The sequence below is a fragment of the Micromys minutus genome (assembly GCF_963924665.1).
Source record: "Micromys minutus genome assembly, chromosome: 30".
NCBI classification, from domain to species: domain Eukaryota; kingdom Metazoa; phylum Chordata; class Mammalia; order Rodentia; family Muridae; genus Micromys; species Micromys minutus.
The window spans coordinates 2,921,919-2,939,710 of NC_137965.1; the positions used below are offsets into that span (position 1 = coordinate 2,921,919).

The window sequence follows — 17,792 nt, forward strand, 5'->3', positions numbered from 1 at the left end:
CTGGCTTCTCAGAGGCCCTGCTGTGTGTGAAGAGCTCTCTGATAGCCTAGCAGGAGACACTGGGCACTCATCTTAGAGGAAATGCTATGAACAAGCTGCCTCTCCTTTCATAGTTGCTAGTGAGTCAGAGGTGGTTACAAGCACACACACTCGTGTCTGTTAGCTCTGTAGAGGACACTCTGGAGAGGAAGCCAAGATCTAGAATGTGTTCCAATGTATCTTGTTTTATACAGAGGGTGGTCATCAGAAATGGCTCTCCAAGACTGTGCCCTCACATATTGGGATCTCTTGGGCCCAAGGGTCTTAAAAAGAAGCACATAATACATTTAAACACTAGACATTTAAAAATTCTTCACAGGGATCCAATCTGTACTCTCCTCTGTGAACAGACTCTGGCCTAGGTTGGGAGTTAGATGGGCTGGTTTCTTCCTGGGTGAAGCTTGATGTGTGCTTAAGATGACTGTGATGCATACGTACTTCAGGGGACTTTTAGGGAAACTCCCGGAACCAGAGATGGATGCATTAGGAGTAGTGGATCCTAGTGGTCAAGAGTCTCCTTGCAGATGTTCACTGGTTGTGCCATAGACCCTGCTACCCCAGTGATCTTTGGGACTGTGACCACTTTTGTTCTCAGATAACCCTCACACTATCATCAATGGCTCTAGGCTTCTGTCACTGAAGATGTATGTTCTCTATATAAAGACTGCCTTATTTTTTTTTAAAATAAGGTTTACTTAGAAACTTTTAGAGGAATTCTATCTAGCCTTAGGTGTCACCTATCCTAAAGGAATAAAGCTGTTCCTTTCACCATCTCCATGGCTTCTGTCTTTCCTTGCATTCAGTTCTGGTTCCTGCAAGGGAACAACTCAACCATCTCCTAAACCAACAGCATCAGCCTTGCTCTATAACTCATGCCTATGGCTGTCACATGCTTCACATGAATTCTCTAGAAGTGGATTGTGTTTTAAGGGCTGTGACTTTTGTTGACTTAGTTGTAAATTGCAATGCTAGCCTGGCTAAATGGCTCAATTTAGAGAAACACACACACACACACACACACACACACACACAAATACACAAAGGAGGAAAGTGTATTGCAGAAACAGAGACAGAAAAAGAATATAAATGAAGTCCTTGATCCTCTTGGAGGTGAGCTTTGTACGAGGAGATAAGTGTGGATCAATTTGCATTCTTCTAGACCATCCGTTAGACCACCACTTTCCGAGACCAGCTTGAGCAAACAACAGGGGTTCCCCTGGGGCCGGAGCAAGGATTGAAAGAAAAAGGAGACATGGTTAGATAAGTTGCAGCATGACTTTGGCCCAACTTGAGGCCTAAGGCTCATGGCCTAAGTGTGAAAGACCCTCGTCCAGAGGACCTTTATCTGAGGGGACCCCAGGACCCAAGAATCAGCCGAGACCACTGGCTGCAATCAGCATGAGGGTTTATTTGATCAAAGTACACAGGTACCTGCAGGCACACAGTCTCTGAGGACTTGCGCGCCGGACAAAGGGGCAGTCCCCTTTTTATAGGGCTTGGGGGGCAGAAGCAAGGTACAGAAGCAGAAGCATAGCAACAGGGTTCTAACTGGTTAGTTTAAATGTGGCCAGGGAGTGAGCCCAAATATATGACTCTAAGGACATGGCTCCTGGTACCAGCCGGGGCTGCGGCTCCCGAGAATAGTTGCCTTGGGCTTATCTAAGTGTGGGAACTGTGGCAGAAATATGGCTCCAAGGACACAACTCCTGGTACCAGTCGGGGGCTGCAGCTTATCTGAAAGCTGGGCTTGTCTGAGTGTCTTCCTTTGTCTATTGCAAGCTGGCCGCCCACCGGTATCTTGCTTGGCCACCTGGGACCCTGACCTAGCCTGCCCCGTGTGTGCACAGCCTTACAGACATGGCATTTACTGTTGCTAAGCGGGGGTCTTTCCGTTTTAAATTTTTTGTGTTATTTTGAGATTTTTTTTCTCAATCATCTCTTCTTCCATTCATTTCCCTCCTTATTCCCCACTTCTCGGCTTTATCAAATAGTATTCGCAACACTGCTGAGCTGTGGTCTTTCTATTTTACTAAATTGTGAGCTAGGTCTTGGTTTGGGGATCAAGGTAGGGTTTCTCTGTGTGTACCATTGCAGTCTGGGTTAAAGCTGCTTGTCTGTGTGGTTTTCACCTTGTCCTTTGTTCTTACTCTCCATCCCCCTGATTCCGGTACTTTCCTTCCTCTCGTCTCTGTAAGTTTCTTTATCTCCGGTTTCCTTTCTCCCCAGCACCTCACTTCCTTTGGCAGTCTCGTCGCTAGCCACCATGTACCCTGAGAGTGAGGACAAGTCGTCAAAGCCCAGCGAGGAGTCCTTCAGCTTGTTCGATGAAGAGGTGTTCACCAGGCAGTACACCGTCCTGAAGAACCTGAGCCAGGGCGGCAATAACGAAGTGAGGCTCTCCTCACACCGCCTCACAGGCACACAGGTTGCGGTGAAGGCGCTGGTGAAGCCTGAGAGGGGGGCGGCGTGGGCGCTAAGAGTGTCAGAAGTCGAAATCATGAAAGTGCTAAACCACCCAAATATTGTTTCCCTTCTACAAGTGATGGAAACAAAACAGAACATTTATCTAATTATGGAAGTGGCCCAGGGAAAGTTGCTGTTTAATCGAGTGCAGGGGGCCGGATACCTGAAGGAAGATGAAGCTAGGTGCATATTTATCCAGTTGCTCAGTGCCATAGGCTACTGTCATGACAAAGGAATCATTCACCGAGATCTGAAGCCTGACAATATCATCGTGGATGAGCGGGGCCAGGTTAAAATCATTGACTTCGGATTAGGTGCCAGATTCCTGCCTGGGTAAAACCTGAAAAGGCTCCGTGCAGCCTTGCATTCCATTCCTCCAGAAATATTCCTCAGCCGCACATATGATGGGCCCAAAGTGTAGCGATCGCCTATATCGCCGGCAAGGAGACGCACCACAACAGGATCCTTCTACAGGTGTTTATTGCGAGTTTGATTGCAGTGGCAAAAGACCCTGAGCCCAGAAACCAGCCCTCCTTATATATGCTTAGGAGGACTGTGTCTCAACCTGATTGGTGCATTCTGTGCGCCCTAATTCGCATACTCAGAGTCACCATGATTCAGCAAAAACAGGCAGGTGTGCATGTGCACTTAGGTTGTTTATCTCAAAACTGGCCACCCTCCCTTCGGGCTGGGCGCCATCTTGTAATGGCGAATACAGTGGCTTCCCACACCCAAAGTAGACATGTGGGCCTTGGGAGTACTTCTGTATTTTATGGTGACTGGGCTTGCTCCTTTTAGAGTGACCACCTTGTCCGAACTGAGTAAAAAAGTCTTGCAGGGAAGGTACCACATTCCTTACTATCTCTCTAAAAACTTACAGAGTATGATCAGCATGCTGTTGACAGTAAACGCAAGGCAGAGACCAAGTGCTCAAGACCTCTTAAGTGACCCATGGCTTCAAGGAGAAAAGATTAACATTTCCTTCCAATGGTGACACCAGCTCCCCAGACCATGACATAATGGTAGCCATGCAAAAGATTGGGTTTTGCTTGAAGGACACCATAGAATCATTAAAATGCAAAAAGTTCAACAAAACTATGGCTACATACCTCCTCCTGAGAGGTCATGCATGTCAAAATGATGCCAGTGGTGTCCAAGCAAAGATAATGAAGTCAGGGGCGGCACCTTTCCCTTCGAGAGCAGACCCTGACATTTTCCCTCTGCCTCTCAAGAGAAAGGCCAGTGAACCTTCCCTTAAGTTAGTCGGATCCCCTGAACAACATAATCTAGGACAAAGCAGGGGGGCAGATACTTCTGCCCAACTCAAGTCAGCCATTAAGGGCAGTGGTTACAAACGGTCCATGACCGCCCCTTGTCTTTCCTTACAAAGAGACACTACAGTGAATGTAGTGACCACCAGCTGTTCCACTGGCTCCCCAGCAGAGAAGACCTTACGTGGCCCAGAAAGAGGTGGGACTTCAAGCTCCCCGCAGCCCAGGGGCTGGGCAAAATGGAAGAAAAGAATTGGAGCATGTTTCCAGTCGCTGTGCTGCTCACAGAAAGGTGTCCCCCCAAAAGTGAGAGGGCACCATCGGATGACAGGAGGCACAGGCATGGCTCAGGTACGTCTGTAGATTTGCTTATTTTTTACTAATGTCTTACTTATAGACAGTTCCTGATGAAGTTCTAGAGGTACAATGAGTTACATCTAGTTGTATCTAGATCGTGTGGGATGTGGGTGCCCGTACAATTAAACACACGTACAATACTTTCTTACTCCAAGAGCGTAGAACCAGGACACAAGCCCAATCAAATCAAACCAAACCAAATCAAAACCAAGTTATTTTTATGGCTCAGTTCAGTGTCCTAAGCACAGGACTTGGGATAATTCAGGCTTCAGAGGGTCTTGGGCCACTCCTCTTCTGGGTTTCCTTTGTCTGCAGCCCACATGTCTTACTTGTCATGCCAGGTGGAGTCTTACCACACCTAGCGCTGATATGGGTTGTCATCACACAGTCTCAACATCTCCAGTGTGCTGAGGTCTGCCCCGGGGGAGGCTAAACCTTCAATGACAGAATCCCCTGGCCTCCCACTGCACCAAGCTGTGGCTGTTCTCTACGCCCTCTTTGACCCTTCAGCTCCCAAGCAGCCAGAACCATTTGGGGTAAAGAAACACCCCGGGACGGAGGCAACTGGAGTTAACTGCCAGGGAAGGGAGTCTTTCGGACAGAGGGAGAATTTGGGGGCAGCTTGGACTTAGCCGAACTAGAAGTGGCGCCAGAGGAGTGAGACCTCGGGGTCAATAAAGAGATAAGCAAATTCATTTTTTAATATTTACTGCAACAGAAAGGTTTATTTCAGCTTAGTTTCACGTCATCATCCACCACTGGGGGAAGTTGGGCAGGAACTCAAACAGGGCAGTCCTAGAAGAAGGACCTGATTGCTCTCAATGGCTTCCTCAACCTGCTTCTTGCAGCAGCCAGGACCTGGCCAGGGATAGCCCCACCCATAATCAGAAGGATGCATTACAGGTTTGCCCACAGGCCAAACTTGTGGGAGCATTTATTTTCTCAGTTGAGATTCTCTCTCCCTACTACAAATAGTTCTAACTGGTGACAAATAGACCTAAAGCCAGCCAGATCATCCCAGGGCACTTGGTGGCTAACACTTTTAGGAAAAGGGTTGCCAGATTCCTGTTTTTCAAGATATCACTGACCAAGGTGAATACAGCTTCTTTCCTTCCAATATCAGCTATCAATGTTAAATCTCCAATCACACATTATATATCACAGAAAATACATGTTCTATGCATGTATACAAATATTTATCACCGAGTAGACATATATGCATCATCTACATATACATCATCTGCATACATACCTATGATGCGGTAAATATTAATAAGTGGTAACCTTTTATCCTGCGCTAGTTCCGGCACTAATAAGACCACAGGGCACTACAAAACATCTTTATCTTATCAACTCCACACCTCCTCTAAGTACTCACACACCCTGGCTTCTCTTGACCCAGGCGCAGTCAGTCCACTCTGCCCGCTCCTGCTCCTCCTGTCCCTGGTCATCTACAGACATCCCAGTGTGTTGTTTTCACTCACTTCCCCTTGGTCTGTTGTTGCCAATCCTTAGACACACACACCCCAACTCTGTGGCCGGCTTTGTGTGTTCTGCCATTATTCCCTTTGAACTCAATTAAGTTGCCACATCAAAGAACACACCAAAATACTCTGATAAATTGGTGTGATATAATTTGCCCACCTAGATAAATCAAATGATCCTATACACCTTATAAAATAATCATAACAACCCTATAGAGATGGGCCGAGAGAAACATGCACGTCACATTAACAGTTTGGAAGTGTGATGGAACCTCTCTGTCTTCTGTCTACAGCTGACTCACATGTAAGGCTGCCTCCGTTCCTTTCAGAGACTTATCTCCAGCCTTTGCACAGATCTCTGCCTTACTGTCCAGATGGGTCGTAAACATCCTCAGGGAAGGCCTGTTGTGCTCTGTAATGAAGTGGGTGTAACAGCGCCCACCTCATCTCTCAGATTTGGTATGTCTTGATTCCAGCAAACAGAATTCCAAACGGTAAGATGGCCTGCCGTTTGGGCAAAGGTAAAAGATATGAGCAGGCCTAACACCGTGACCACAGTGAGACATCGACCACTTCTATTAGGAAAAACAGCAGCCAGCAATGGTGTGCTTAACGGGCTCAGTCCACTCTGCTCTCACCAGCTAACAAGTGAACTGGGAGGCTTGCTAACCCGTTAATGTCCATTAGAGTACAGAGAAAGCCACTTGGCCCTTAGAACTCGTAGAATATTAAAGATCAATTCAAAGGTAAGTAAGTCTGATTGATAAATGTCCTGCTTCCTTCAGCTGGAGACAGTCTGGCAGGATGCTGCATTTCCTGTCCATGATTCCATTGTTGATGCTGTTGTCATTCCGAACACTCAAATTGAAGGGCCCGGGTTTAATATCACAAACTCCATTTTGCTTTCAGACTCCATTTTGACAATTAAGTTGCCCTCTGAATGAACCCAGCTACTGGAAAAAAAAATCCCAACTTGTTCCAAGAGGCATATCACCCTGGTAACAATCACAATCCCCCAGGGCAAATAGCCACTCCATTCCCAGAAACAACCAATCAGTTCTTAAGGAGAAAGTACATCATGTCTAAAGTAGATTGATTACGCTATCAACCATTGCTGACACCGTTAGTAGCCAACAGAAGTCCAGCAAGCAAATGCCAGCTAATCGTGTGACTGCCAAGTTGGAAAGTTCAGTCCCTCTGCTACCAGGATAAAAGACACTGCTGTCACCAGCTCAGCACCTTCCAGACCTTCCATCGTGTTGGAGAGGTTAGATGTCCAAGCTCAATACTCTTTGCTTTTGCATGAGTGGTGGTTTCTGGTGGTCTGTGAGGACCATGTGATCGGGGCATAACAAATGGTTTATTTAACTGAAGCAAAAGCTCCGGGTCTTTGTCTCGTTTGCCGTGCACACACATTCACATGCAGTAGGTAAGATACCTGGAAATGCTTTCGAGTCAGCACTGTAGTGCTGATAGTTTTTTATTTTGAGAAGTGTAATGCATTTATGAATATATTTACAGAGACATTCATTCATGACAGAGTCCCACTGGGTCTAATAAAAACACTGAAATCTCAAATGACAGAGCACACACAATACGCATGGATAACTTATTATGAGATCTACATTTTACTTTAGACAGATTTCTGAGCGTTTCTTTCGTATTCATTTTCCAAGTTATTCTATGTTCTTGTTAGTTGGAATGGTAGTAACTAGGAAGAAATAACGATGCTGCTTTTGTTTCCTCTGAGTCTATAGTCCAGTTTGGAGAACAGCTTTTAGAGCAGTGGTTCTCCACCTTTCTAACACTGTAACCCTCTAATACAGTTCTCATGTTGTGGTGACCCCCCAACCATAAAGTTATTTCTGTTGCTACTTCATGGCTATAATTTTGTTACTTTTATGAATTGCAAAGTAAACACTTGTTATACAGGATATCTGATATGTGACCGCTGTTGGGTCCCCAAAGGGATCAAGACCCATACATTGAGAACCTCTGATTTAGAGGGATACACATGGAAATAAATAGTTTATGATCAGGAGTAGGTACTTTGAGATATGGTTTTGCTATAGAGCCCAGGTTGAATAGCCTATGCAACCCAGACTGACCTCAAACTGGCAACATTGTTTCTCAGCATCCTAAGCGCTCCATAACTTGTACCTCCCATGTTATGGACTGTTTGTGTACTTGGTGGTGTTTCAAGGTAAGCCCACCAGAATAGACATTCTTAGAACTGAAAAGGGAGTTTTTTCGTACCAGGCAGCTGCATACTGAACTTCTCCACACCATGACACCGTGACACTCTGAACCGTAAAGCCCTTTGTCTTTTATGCCCAACAATCACATCCTGGTTGTTACATTTTAGTTACCAAGAATCAGAACTACAGAAGCCAAAAGGCAGGTCAGTGCCTTTAGGAACTTTCCCGGAACCGGGGACTGGTAATTTGACGGATTAGATCCCTGCTGCCATTTTGGCCGGGCTTGGGGAGCGCATGCTAAGTTTTAAGTTTGAATACGGTGTGAGCACAGCGTCTGGGTCTTGTTATGATAGATCTGCTCTACGTGGATTACAGGAGAATTAAGTGTAAGGCAGGCACTGAAGACTGAATGTCTTTGTCCACCCTCTGAAAAGAATTTGGATGTTGAAACATAACCCCTAATGAAGGCATGATGTCTGGTTGGGGCCTATGGAGTTGACTAGGACATGAAAACAGAGCCCTTCTTAGTTGACTTAGGACTCACTGGATTTTAACAGATGTGTATACTCCCACACCTCATCTTTTCACTCCCTGTGTGAAGGTATAGCCATTTTTACATATGAAAGAGTGCAGATTTTCCTGCGGTTTGATCCTGGGATTCTCAGCTTTCGAAACTGAAAAATGAGTGTTTGATACGTCGTTTCCAGGCTTTCCCAGCCTGTGGCTCTTTAATAGAACAGCCCAAGCTGACTGAGAAGTGTTCTTATTTCCTACTGTTATGTAACAAAGCCCCATTCACTCGGCAACTTAAAGTTAATACCAAATTCTGCAAATCTTTAATTCTAAAATCCAGCTAGCTTCGGACTGCAACTTGAATTAGTCTCCCTTTAGGGTCTTACAAGGCTGAAGGTACAGAGTCTTCTTAAAACAATAATGTGTTCCAGTTGTTAACACTGCTTACCTAGCTTCAAAAGTATGAAATGTAAAGCGATTGTACCTATGATTTTAATGTAACTTATAGTTTAACATCTCAGCAGGACATCTCACCTCTTGGTTGAGAAGAGAAACAGGAGGAGGCTGAGTCCCACAATCTTCCCAATAGATCCCACCTTTAAAGCCTTGTGGACCCCACATCTCAGCTGCACTTACTAAAAACTACGCCATTTCCACAGTACCCACACAGGGTTTTAACACATGGACCTTTAAGGGGCATTTAACTACCCAAAATATAGTTCTCTTTATACCTGTTTCTAGTGCATACATCAAGTGTCACCAAGAACACACAGATCCCATGATTTGCTAAAAGGAATCACAGGGTTTAAGAAAGCTGCCATACCCACCGTCATTCATTGCCCACTACAGCAAAGGAATACACGTCAAAGCCAACAAAAGGCAAAGGTGTGAAGAGGTGCAGGAGAGCCAGGCACATGCTCCTGACGCCCTTTGCGAAACAGTCACACACAAACATGCTTCATTCTCATGGCAGTGTAGGACAACACATGCCAACTGTTGCCAGACTGGGAGACTCCTCCAAGCTGTGCCCAAGGTGATTGAAGGTCACTCACATGGGCTTGCAATGCCCCTGAGGCTTTTATCGGCTCCGTCTCCAATGCCCCTACAGGTAGAAACTTATATATAGCATAGCCCAAAGCCTCAAGCACTTTCGGGATGCTCACAGATGCTCTGAGCCAAACCTCCAGAACATGGTAGATTTGAGCAACTTGAGCATGTGGAATTAACCCTTCACTGTGCGGTCCAGAATCCCACGGCATGTCTCTGGCCTGTTAGGGCGGTTCTATGAAATCCTAAGACCTTCTTTGTGTCTCTGGTGAGTCCAGAGTCATTTACTGAATGAGTAAGTAAATGGAACTTTGAGTAACGTTTACATCAGGCTCCTGTTGCTCTGTTGCAGCTTCTTATGGGTTTTTTTTTTTTTTTTTTTTTTTTTAATCCTGGGCAAGCATTTAGAGCTAGGAAGGAGGTAACATTTTAATAGACATAACATTTTAATAGAGTTCAGGCCTCTGAAATTAAACCCTGATTAACATAAAATTCCAAGCATCCCTCTGAGCAGTTTTTAAATTTCCTAGTTATTTGACTTGGCATGGAGATTCTATCTAAATATGTCAGAACCTTGAAGAATGGTTTCAGCATCATAATGAATCTCACGTTATTGCAAAGCTTGCCTTTCTCAAATTACAGTAATAATTCTATTTCACTGTTTCGCTTCACTTACATTTCCATAGCGTCCTAACCTTTCGAACTTTGTGATGTGGAAATATCTTTTCATCTAATGTCATAATTTCTTACACTATGTTCTAGCAGGAGGAGAAGACTTTGATAAATGATATGTCTCTAATTCACAACAGTTTTGCTTTTAGGGGTGATAGGGAATATTCAGTGATTATATTACCTAATGCTTATTGTACCATCTGCTCTGACCACTAATTATAAGTGACAGGGGAATAGCTCAGAAACGTACAGCAGATCAAAATGATTTAAAATCCCTGTAAGCTTCTTTAATTTAAAAGATGCTCCTACGAAGGCATTATTATTCATGATTCAGACACAAATTATGAAGTAAACCAGTCATACAGAGCAGAATAATTTGTTTCTTGAGTTAGAGATGCCCTGAGCCACTTTGGTGCCTGGTTATGGCTGCACTGAGAAGCCAGCGGTGTCATCAGCACACTCCTCAGAAAGGAACTGTGGAAATGGTGCTGTGATGGTTTGCATATGCTCAGCCAAGGGAGTGGCACTACATGGAGGTGTGGCCCTGTTGGAGTAGCTGCGTCACTGTGGGTGTGGGCTATAAGACCTTCATCCTAGCTGCCTGGAAGCCAGTATTCTGCTAGCAGCCTTCAGATGAAGATGTAGAACTCTCAGCTCTGTCTGCACCACGCCTGCAGCTTCCCACATTGATGAGACTGGACTGAACCTCTGAACCTGTGAGCCAGCCCCAAATATATGTTGTCCTTTATAAGACTTGCTTGGGGCATGGTGTCTGCTCATGGCACTAAAACCCTAACTAAGGCGGGTGTTTCAACCGTATTTCCTCTGAGCAAGTTCATGTTCTGAGACTTAAGAGACAGAGTGCATGGTGAGATGTAGAAGCTCTGCAGATTTGCATTATCAGAGTCGTCACGAATGGACCATGCCATAGACGACAGACTTGAGCTATACCTAAAACCACAGTGTCAGCCCATTCATGACATTCCTGCTTCAGTAGAGAACCCTCCTCTGTTCTTGGATAAATTGTTCCTTTGCCCTGGGAAGTCATATGCTAGTACAGCAGATTCTCGGCCAACTCCACCCTTTGCTTGGCCCCTTAGTCCTTGAATTCTTATGATAGTTTAGGTCTCTGAGCTCCATGCCTCCAGAATGGTTACTACAGTGCATGTGGTGATAAGGGAGGGGGGATAAAATGTATCATTTAAGTGGTATGCCAGGACCACAGGATACTTTCTGGGCAAAGCAGATTGTGTACTTATAATCAGCTTGGGTGGGTTCTTATATTGAGAAGGACCATTCCTTAAAAAACGATGTTCCTTCCATTCCTGATGACTGACAGCACTTTTACTAGAAAAAGTTCATACTGCCCATAACAAAGAAGGACCTTTCACATACAGTGGCCAAACATCCCCGTTGCCTAGAACTAAGAACTGTGGGGCAAAATAATTTTCGAAATGAATTCCTGTCTTGGTATTGTATCATAGCAATAGAAAACAAAGGAAGCCGTCAATAGAAAGCAAAAATAAAGGTTGGTCGGTGAAGAAAGCTCACATGCTCTGTGATGCATGGACCCCCACATACCTGTAATTCCATGACCCAGATGGACCACCTAAGGACATACAAGTCCAGAATACATGAAGCAGAGGAAAATATGTGTCCAGCAGAAGGGCGGATGACAAAAGAAACAGACACAGAGTGTTGAATGTGAACAGAACCTTTTCCTAAATGTAGCAACCATATAAGTCATTGTATTGGTGTGTGGAGAAGGATTAGAGGGAGACTCGTGGGGGTATTTTAATGTTGCAACGTGGCTGCTCTACCAATGGATCACATCCAAAGACATAGGTCTGAGTGATTAGGCTGGAATCAAGACATGCCACACACCTTGAAGCCCTCTATCTGGAATACAGACATGCCCTTCACACATATCCTTAAGGTAAAATTAGTTTGTAGATGGAAGCAGCCATGTTTAAAAGGGGTGTCCCATTGAAGGGCAAAGTGACAAATCAGAGAATAATTTGATAGAATGAGTCTGAGATAGGATACTCCCAACTCTGATGAGAAGAGAGGAAAGAGAAGCTATTGAAGCTCAGGGAGAGAGTCGGCCCGTTCTGTTCAGACAGCCGAGTTCAGCACACTTGGGCTGAGTCAGTAGGGAGTCCGTGCGGTGAGTACAGTGCAGTGGAGTGGAGCTCCTTTGTGGGTTCATACAGTGCAGGGCAGGCCAGCAGAGGCAGTTGAAGTCACAGAATAAGAAGAAGCCAGAAGTTTTGGACAAATTGCCAGAGTGAGTTTAAGGCCAAGCAGAACAACTCAGCTAAAATCTGAGAGCAACCAGGTTGAATCAGCCATCTTGGAAATGAATTTGAGCCAGAAGTTGAACCAGCTAGCCAGAGTTCAGAAAGAATTACTAAGGTGAACTTACTCCACAGTAATCCTCCAACATCAATTATTACATTAATTACATATGGCAAGTAAAAGTTACTTGTACATAAACCGAGCACATTTCACCTATTCCTCTTTTTGGGGGGTAGGGTTGCGAAAGTCCTTCTTCTGTGGTAATAAAGGGAAGTGGGGATGTGGTAATAAAGGGAAGTGGGGATGTAAGACTTTCCTCTCTTACAACTTATTCATCCAAACAGTATTTACAAAGTTTCTGCTTCACTTCAAGCTCAGCTCGGCCAGCAGAGGCAATAGAGAAAGGACATTAGTTACTCTTGTATTTCTATGACCAAACTACAACAGAAACGAGCTAAGGAAGATTAATTTTAGTTCACAGCTTTGGTCCTTGGTGGTGTAAGGGTCCAAAAATCACTGAAGGAAGACTCCAGTCTCAAATAGTATGCAAAGAGCATTTACTCGAAAGAAACAACCAGCACGTGGGGGCCAACCATACTTCCAAATGATGACCCCAGACAAAGGCGTTTGGGCCTTCTTAAAGGAAATTAGGGGATTTTCTGGAAGCATTAGGTAATCTAAACTTTCATTGGTGGGTGCTAGGGGTTCACAGGGGTCGGCTTCTGATTGGCTTGTCCAGGTGGTCAGTGGCCTGCACTCCAACGTCATGAACGTTTAACTACGGGATGAGACAGGGCTGCCCAGTGCAGATGCCGGTCCTGAGAGAAGGTATTTCCCACTCCTGTGGCTGTCCCCAGGCTGTTCTTTGAGAGGGATTTCTGATCCTGTTCCTGGGTTTTATGGTCTGACCCTGAAGCTGATACCTTAAGCCCTAGTTTCTGGGACTTACGGTCCTTTTCCTAGAGCTCGTTTCCTAGTACACAGGGATGGTTCATGGAGCTGGTACCTCATGGCCTTCTTTTTAAAATCAGGCTTTGTCCTTAAATGGAGACAAACGGGGCTTACAATGACTCTTCATTGGCAGAGAAGGCATGATTCAGCAACATTTGGGGCACCAGGGATTGTTCACAAGGCAGTGGGCCAGAAAGGAGAAAATGGGCCCCGATGCAGAGGCAAAGGTATAACCTTCAAAGGCCCACCCCTATTAGGTGTAACTTTCAAAAACCAGACCTCCTAACGAATCCACAGCTTCCCCAAAGAGGACTACAGTTCAGAGTCAGACTATAGCAAAGACCATAACCGGGTTAAGCATTGCCTCAAAAATCATGTGGCCAGTAGGAGACAAATATCATGAAAGCCAGCGCTTGGTTACCACGAACTGAAGGTATGGAAGAACTGAGGGAACACTGTGGAAACATGAGGTGAGGTAAGACTTCTTTAGGAATGGATATTTAATCTCAGGAAAACTGTTGCAAATATTTGTGTGTGTGAAATGCTACAAAGGACAGGAAAAACAACAGTGTGACTGAGAAAAGAGAGACAGGGAAGTGCGGTGGAAATTCCTGGCTTCTTGAACAACTCAGTTGAGTGTTCCGTGATGTTTTTCTGGAAGCTGTCTTGTAAGACGGCATGCAATATTTTGCTGAAAGCAGACCCTTGAAAGGGCGTGTGATGATTAGAAAGAATATAAATAGAACCCCCAAACAGTGAGAGGACACTTGCAATTGCTACACTGTGCAAAGCATTAACTGGTCTTCACTTAATAGAGAGAAACACACCAAAGAACTTCCTGTGGTATTCTGGCTGATTCTGGCCACTTCCACTGACTTAGGCCGATTCAGCCAAGTCTTGCTGTGTCTTCTGGATTGAGCCACCACTACTGATTCGTGTTTGGTGTTTGCTATTGGACTGGACTGCTGGTATCCTGACAACAAAGAGTGGGGTTGCTTCAAGGAACTACTTCTAAACAGGTCTGTAACCCTTTTCCAATTAACCTTTTCCCCCACCTTCGGTCAGTGGTCAAGAAGGCAGGTTGAAATGTTTAAGAAGCCCAAATAAAGAAGGTTTTGAGAAATAAAAGCCTACTGGTTAGTAGCCCAAGAGTAAGATGAGGGCCAGACCAGTGATATTTACATGCCATGCTAAATGTTTGGAACTCACCGTAGGCATAAAGCTCTTGGCAGGATTTCAGGGATGAGCGGTGCTTTCGATGTTAGTAGGAAAGTCTTTTGTTCAGTACAAGCTTTGTTCCTCTCAAGCTCCATGTCTGCTCCAGTTCCATCAGGTAAATAGAGCTGAGATTTTAAGTGGCTTTTCTGAGGAAGTCACAAAGCTAGGACCTTTATTAATAGTGCCTGAGTTTTTAGTTCATCAGTAGTTCAGCTATTGTCTGACAGTCTGAAGAAACATGTTTATGGCATGCACAAAACTTTGCTTTGTGTATATTTTATTCAACAAATCATATGAAGATATGTGTCTTAAATGAACTGATCACATAAAACTCAGAAAAAATCTATTAAGTTACAGAATTTATTCAAGATTATGTCTAATAAAAACTCTCAGTTGAAATTTGCTGGGTGTAATGCCAAAGAGAATTTTTAAAATGTGTATTTATGATCTAAATCAATTATAACCAGAAAGAATGTGAAAGGATAAAGTCAGAGCACAAGAGAAAAATAGTTTGGGTTCATATAATTAATGAGTAACTTCTATGCAGAATATATAATCTTATGACCCAAAAGTACATAAACACCAAATATTAAAAACTGACAAAGGCTCTGTATAGATATTTCTCTAGAGAACTGTAGGTTTATGTTAAGGTGATATTTGGTTGGACAGGAGAGAGATAGGCAGGGAAAGGTCTAAGAGTGGAAGAGGAGGTAGGAGGTGGACATTGGGAAAGAGGAGATTCAGGGAGGAACAAAGATGGAGGCAGATGCGTATGTTTCTCTCTGCCCATCTCTTCATAAATAAGGTTGTTATGGATGTTTCATGAGGGACGGAATTGTACAGGATCATTTGACTTATCTAGGTTTGCAAATTGTATTGTACCTTTTGGATCAGAGTACTTTGGTGTGTTCTTTGATGTGACTACTTAATTGAGTTCAAAGGGTGTAGTGGTGGAGCACATAAATCCCGCCACAGAGTTGGAATATGTGTGTCTAAGGCTTGACAACAACACGCCAAGGGGAAGTGAGTGAAAACAACACACTAGGGGCAGTTGTATCCACCAGGGACAGCAGCAGCAGGGGCAGTGAGTTAACCGAACCTGAGTTCCTAGAGGCAGCATGGAGTGCCAAGTTAGAGATCTCAGCAGTGCCATAGAGCCCTGCAGGTGCCAGCACTAGTGCAGGATAAAAGGTTAAATCTTTTGAATATTTATTGCAACAGGGAATGTACACAAGTAGCCAAGAGTTCAGAGAAGAAATTCTGGACAGCTTTTGTCATTTAGAAAATGTAAAGCATAAGTTGAATGAGATGTCACTCTGCCATTTCAAGATGGCTGTAATTACAAAGATTGCAGTTGATGCTGTCTGGAGAAACTGGACCCCCCTACACTAAATGGCAGGATATGAGCGTATACAGCCACAGTGGAGAACATCTAGGTAACCCTTCAAAGCATTCAACAAAGAGTTACCATTTGACCCAAACTACATCTACATTTATACTCAAGAGAGAAAAACATCTTTGCAGAAAAAACAGATCCCTGAAGATTTAAAGCAAATGACCAGAAATAGCCCAAGTTAAAAAACAGTCTAAAGTTCAATCAACTGGTAATGGTTTAATAAATTCTGATATATTCTTAAAATGCTCATTTTCTGTTTTTAAAAAGAATGCTCGTACATGCTACAGAGTAAGTAAATCTTGAAAGCATTATGCTGAGTGAAAAAACTCAGTCACAAAAAGTCATATATTTTGATTCCTATACATAGGTTTCCTAAAAATTCAAGTCCTCAAAATCCAACTAATAAGATGGGGTATGGAGGACTCATATGGGAAACTCTCCATAAAAAGTTCCTTGTTAAAGTGACAGAAATGTTACCAAACTAATTGCAATGATAATTCCAAAATTGTGTTCAGAAAATAAATATACTTTCCATTTTAAATGAAAATTTCTACTATATCTCATATCATAATCATATCTCGATAAAGTTAATATGAAAAACAAGGACTAATCTGAACACTATTGTAGTTACTTTAAAATTATATCAACCTTGGTGAAGTGATGCATGTCTTTAATCTCATCTCTTGGGAGGCAGAGGCAGGTGGATTCTGAGTTTGAAGTCAGCCTGGTCTACCAAGTGAGTTCCAGGATGGTCAAGATTATGCTGAGAAACTCTGCCTTAGAAAACAAAAACAAACAAAATTATATCTACAATTAAAAATACTTATTGAAAGGAGAGCGATTGCAACCACATATCTGACAGTAAAGCAATGTTAACTCCACACCAGCTTTTCTAGACCAGAGAAGAGAGAGGAACACTTATTCATATGTTTGATAAAACTCCTCTACCCTAATACCAAATCCAAATAAAACTGTAGGGCATTGCCTTGTGTGTATCAAAACATGAATGTTCTTAAAATATTGTCAATGTTATGTACTTATTCAAAGGACAACACAATGCCATGACCCACCCAGGGCTTATATCTTGAGTAGAGGATTAGTTCAACACTTGAAAAATCAATGTAATTCCCCACATTAATGCTACAAAAATTAAACATTACCATTTCAATAACTCTACGAAGCATATCAGAAAATGCACAATGCCTATTTGTTAGGGAAATAAAATGCTAAGAACAGAGGGAACATTCCTCAACCTGAAAGACAAAAGGAACAAAAACCAAAATAATAAACCCTACAACTCTTCTTTCTAAAATGAAGAAAAAGTCAAAGACATAGGTTCATTTTTAGCACTGTTCTGTATCGATTGGCAAACAAATGGCCTAAGATAGAAAGGAAGAAGTAAATTGTAATTCTTAGTGTGGATGACATGGGCATGTGTATTTCAAAAACCTGGGGCTGGAGAGATAGTTCAGTGGTTAGGAACACTGACTGTCTAGAAGACCAGGGTTTGATTCCCAATATCCCCATGGTGGTCATGACATCTTTAACTCCCATACCAGAGAATCTGGTGCCCTCTCCTGGCCTTCTTAGAAACTGCACACATGTGGTGCACAGATTATACATGCAGGTAAAAATTATCCATACGCAAAAAAATAAAAATTAAAGCAACCTGTAAGAAATATATGAAAACCTCACTGAGGTTAATAAATGAATGATATGTATCTGTAGGCTACAAAAGCAACCTATAAAATCAAGAGAATTCTATATACTAACATCACACAATTGGAAATCAAAGATAAATAATGCATGTGTCCTGGAGAGATGTGAATAAGGACACTTGCTGTACAAGAATCTCCGAGAGGTGAACTTGAACCTCTAGCACCCA

The 17,792-nt window shown here is 43.4% G+C and overlaps 1 pseudogene across 1 annotated transcript; it reads left to right on the top strand.

Annotated features, from left to right (window-relative positions):
• Window positions 1-2,302: 2,302 nt before the first annotated feature.
• On the top strand, window positions 2,303-6,558 carry LOC308439790 (sperm motility kinase Z-like; annotated as a pseudogene). Its single transcript has 3 exons — window positions 2,303-2,917; window positions 3,239-4,124; window positions 6,400-6,558. The product of its transcript is annotated as a sperm motility kinase Z-like (transcript).
• The last annotated feature ends 11,234 nt before the right edge of the window (window positions 6,559-17,792 follow it).